Source organism: Penaeus vannamei, chromosome 2 (genome assembly GCF_042767895.1).
Source record: "Penaeus vannamei isolate JL-2024 chromosome 2, ASM4276789v1, whole genome shotgun sequence".
Taxonomy (NCBI): Eukaryota; Metazoa; Arthropoda; class Malacostraca; order Decapoda; family Penaeidae; genus Penaeus; species Penaeus vannamei.
In genome coordinates this window covers 43,247,327-43,252,326 of record NC_091550.1, presented here as the reverse complement: position 1 = coordinate 43,252,326, position 5,000 = coordinate 43,247,327, and positions in this window count along the sequence as shown.

The following is a 5,000-nucleotide window of genomic DNA, read 5'->3' as shown; positions in this document are numbered from 1 at the left end:
GAATAGAAACAGAAAAGGAAATATAAGAGTAAAGAGGGGGAAAAAAAAGAAAAAAAAGAAAAAAAAAACTTTTAAAAGGGGGGGAAAAAAGAGAGGGGGAAAAAAAGACAGGAAGATAAGAAAGAAGAAAGAAAATAAAAACAACACGGAACATACGTAAAGAGAGGAAAAAAGGAAGAAGACAAGAAAGAAGAAGGAAAATAAACAATAATGAAGATACGTAAAGGGAGAAAAAAGGCGTAAGATAAAAGAGAAGAAAGAAAATAAACAACAAGGAGAAAAAAGAGGAAGATAAGAAAGAAGAAAAAACAACAACAACACGTAAACAATACGTAAATGAAGAAAAAAAAAGAAGATAAGAAAGAAAGATAAGAGAGAAAAAAACAACAACACGGAAGATACGTAAAACAAGAAAACAAGAGAAAGATAAGAAAGAAAGAAAAAAGGAAAATAAACAAGCAACACACCAGGAAGCAAGCACAGCCGGGCGTGCGTGCAGAAAGCAAAACGTCAAACATACAGACAGACGAGCAAAGTGAAAAGGGAATAATCGATAACGAAGATTGATTGACAGATCGAGAGAATGACAGACAGGCAAGTGAAAGGAGGGAAGAGGAGGCAAGAAGATAGCCCGGGGGAGCAAAAAAGGGAAGGGAGAGGCGAACGTGGAAGTAAAGGGGGAAATTTTTTAAAGGGGGAAAAAGGGGGAAAGAATGAAAGGAAGAGAGGGAGAAGAGAAAAGGGAAAAATTGATAAAGGAGGAAAAGAAAGGGGGAAGAAAGGAAGAGGGGGGAAAAGAAAAGGGAAAAATTGGGGTAAAGGAGGAAAAGAAAAGGGGAAAAAAGGGGGAAAAGGGGGGGAAAAAGAAAAGGGAAAAATTTATAAAGGAGGAAAAGAAAAGGGGAAGAAAGGAAGAAGGGAAAAAAGAAAAGGGAAAATTGATAAAGGAGGAAAAAAAAGGAAAAAGGGGGGGGAGGGAGAGAGGGATAGAGAGAAGAAATTGGGGGTATTTGGGGGGGGGGAAGAAGTAAAAAAAAGGAAAAAGGAAAAAGGAAAAAAAAGGGGGAGGGAGATAGAGAGAAAAAAATTTGATAAAGGGGGAAAGTAAAAAGAAAGGAAGAGGGGGGAGAGAAAAAAAAAAGGAAATTTGGGGGGAAAAGGGGGGAAGAAGTAAAAAATTTTAAAAAGGGGGAAAAGGGGGGAAAAGAGGGAGATAGAGAGAAAAAATTTTTGAAAAAAGGGAAAAAAAGGGGAAAAGGGGGGAGAAAAGGGGGGAGAGGGAAAGAGAGAAAAAAATTTGAAAAAGGGAAAGGGGAAAAGTAAAGGGAAGGGGGAGAGGGAGAGGGAGATAAAAAGAAAAAAAAGGAAAAAAGGAAAGAAGAGGGGGAAAAGGGGATAAGGGGAAAAATTTAAAAGGGAATAAAAAGGGGAAAAAGGGGAAAAAGGGGGGAAAGGGAGATAAAAAGAAAAAAAAAACGGGGGAAGGGGGAAAAAGAAGTTTTTAATAGAGAAAAAAATTTTTTAAAAAATAGAAAAAAAAAGGGGGGGGAAAACAAAAAGAAAAACAAAAAGGGGGAAAAAGGAAAGGGGGGGAGACAAAATTTTATGGAAAAAAAAGAGGGAAGGGGGGGGAAAGGGAAAAAGGAAAAAAGGGAAATAAAAAAAAATTAAAAAAAAGAAAAAATAAGAAAATTGATAAAAAAAAAAAAAAAGAAAAGGGGGTTTTTGGGGAAAAAATTTGAAAAAAAGGGGAAAAATAAAAAAAAAAGTTTAAAAAAAAATTTTTAAAAAGGGAATGTAAAAGAAAAAAATTTTGATTGGAAAAAAATAAGATAGAGGGGGAAAAATGATAGAAAAAAAAATAAAAAAAATAAAAAAAAAAATAATTTTGGGGGTAAAAAAAAATAAAAAAAAAATAAAAATAAATTAATGACGAATAAAGAAATGGGGGAAATTAAAAAATTAAAAAAAGTTTTTAAAAAAAAAAAATTTAAAATTCCCAAAAGAAAAAAGGGGGAAAAAAAAGAGGGTTTCACAACTTTTCCCCCCGAAAAGGGGGTTTTTATTGATTTTTCATTTTCATCTTATTTTTTTTTTTTTTTTTAATTTTTGTGTGGGGGGGAAAAAAGAAAAAGGATGTGGGGGGAAAAGGGGGAAAGGGAGGAAAAGGGGGGAGGAAAAAAAGGTGGGGGGGTAAATGAAAAGGGGGGGGGGGGGAAAGAAAAGGGAAAAGAGAGAAAAAAAAAAAAAAAAAAAAAAAAAAAAAAAAAAAAGAAAGAGGGAAAAAAAAAAAAAAAAAAAAAAAAAAAGAGAGAAAAAGAGAGAGGGGGGAGAGAGAGAGATAAGGAGCGGGGAAGGGGAAGGGGAAAAAGGAAAATAAAAAAAGGGGGGGGGAGGAAGACAAAGATAAAAGGGAAAAAAAAAAAAAAAGAAAAAAAAAAAGGGAAAAAGAAAAAAAAAAAAAAAAAACCCCAAAAAACCCCAACCCTTTCCCCCCCCAAAAACAACAACACGAGACCGGGTTTTCCCCAAACCTATCATGTTTTATTCATAAATCCAAAATTTTCAGCCTAATTTTTTCCCGTTCCCTTTTTCTCTCTTTTCTCCCTCCCTCTCTCTCTCTCTCTCCCCTCTCTCTCTCTCTCCCCTCTCTTTTTCTCTCTTTTTTCTCTCTTTTTTTTTTTTTTTTTGTCTTCTCTCTTTCTTCTCCCCTTCCTCTCTCTCTCTCTCTCTCTCTCTCTCTCTCTCTCTTTTTCTTTTTCTTTCTCTCTCTCTTTCTCTCTCTCTCTTTTTCCCCCGCCCCCCCCCCCCCCCCCCCCCCCCCCCCCCCCCCCCCCCCCCCCCCCCCCCCCCCCCCGCAACCCCCCTCCCCCCCCCCCCCCCCCCCCCCCCCCCCCCCCCCCCCCCCCCACCCCCCCCCCCCCCCCCCCCCCCCCCCCCCCCCCCCCGCCCCCACCCCCCCCCCCCCCCCCCCCCCCCCCCCCCCCCCCCCCCCCCCCCCCCCCCCCCCCCCCCCACCCAAAAACGCGACCCCGCAGGACAAAAAAAAAAAAAGAACAACACAAAAAAAAAAAAAAAAAAAGAAAAAAAAAAAGGAGAAAAAAAAATAAAAAACAAAAAAAAAAAAAGGGGGAAAAAAAAAAAATATAAAAAAAAAAAAACAAAAAAAAAAAAAAAAAAAAAAAAAAAAAAAAAAAAAAAAAAAAAAAAAAATTATCCCCCTTTAAAAAATTTTTAAAAAAGAACCCCCCAATACAATTTTTAAATTTAAACGGGAAAAAAAATTTAAAATTTAATTCCCCCATTTTCTAAAGTTTCCCTTCCCCCCAAAAACCCTTCCCCCCCTTCCCTTCCCCAACTCCTACCCCTTCCTCCCTCTCCCCCCCTTTCCCCCTTCCTCCTCCCCTTCTTCCTCCCCCCTCCCCCCTTCTTCTCACCTCTTCTCCCTCTTCCCCCAACCCCCCCCCTTCCCCCCCACTTCACCCCCTTCCCCTCCCCCCTTTTCTCCTTACTTTATCCCCATCCCCCCTTCCCTTCTCCCCCTAAAATTTCCCCCCAAAACCCCCCCCTTTTTCCCCATTTCCTCCCCCCCTTCCCCCCCCTTTTTCCCTTCCTTTCCCCTCCCCCACCCCCTTCCCCCCCCCCCACCCTTCCCCCCCCCCTTTCCCCCCCACTTCCCCCCCCTTTTCCCCCCCCCCCCTTTCCCCCTTCCCCCCCCTTTCCTTTTCCACCCCCCCCCCTCCCCTTCTTCTAAAACCCTTTCCCTCACCCTCCCCCCCCCCCCCTTTCCTCCTCCCCCCCCCCCTCCCACAGCCCCCCAAAGTTTACCCCCCGGAAGTCCCCCCCGGGGGGGAACTCCCCCCCCCCCCCCCCAGCCAGCGGATCTCCGGGAGATGAAACTGTTATACTTGATGTTGAATGCAGGTGTGTGATTTCTGGGTTCTCATTATTTGTTTATTTAGATGTGATTTTTTTTGTCTTTCATTTTTTTAGGTGATGCTTTTTTATATATATTATTTGCCCTTATATTTTTATGTATATGTGATTTTTTGTTTTTGTTTCGTTTGCCTTTTTTTCATTTACATGTGATTTTCTGTTTTTTGTTTTTGTTTTTATTTGTCCTTTTTATGTGATTTTTGGGGGGGTTCGAATTTGTTTTTGTTTTATTTGCCCTTTTTTATTTTTTCATTCATATCTTATTCTTGTTTTGTTTTATTTTCTTCTTTGTTCTACTTGTGTTTTTCCTTCTTGTTTTTTTTTCTTTTTTTCTTTCTCTTTCCTTTTTCTCTATCTTTTCATCCTCACTTCTTTCGTCTTTCCTCACATTTTATTCTTCTCATTTCTCCCTCTTCTTTCTTCTTCGTCTCTTCCTTCTTCCTCTCTTTTTCAGACAGGTAAACAAACATACATACACACATACATACATGAGTACATACCATACATCCATACATACATATATACATACATACATACATACAGACAGACAGACAGGTAGACAAACACAAAGGTGAAGCAGAGAAAGGGTTATTGGAGGAGAGAGAGAGAGAGAGAGAGAGAGAGAGAGAGAGAGAGAGAGAGAGAGAGAGAGAGAGAGAGAGAGAGAGAGAAAAAAAAACAGACAAAAACAAAAGAGAGAAAACAGAGAGAGAGAAAGAGAGAAAAAGAGAGAGAGAAAGGGGAGAGAGAGAGAGAGAGAGAGAGAGAGAGAGAGAGAGAGAGAGAGAGAGAAAGAGAAAAAGGAGAGAGAGAAAAAGAGAGAGAGACAAAAAAAAAAAGAGAGAGATAGAGATAGAGAGAGAGAGAGAGAGAGAGAGAGAGAGAGAGAGAGAGAGAGAGAGAGAGAGAAGGGGGCCCCAAAAAGGAAAGAAAACCGTGTTATTGTTCATGATTCTCGAACTTTTTTCCCGGGGGTGAGGGGGGAGGGGGGGGGGAGGGAAAAGGGGGGGATGGGTATTTGAAGGAAGGGGGAGGGGGGGTAGGGGGGGGAAAAGGGAAGGGGG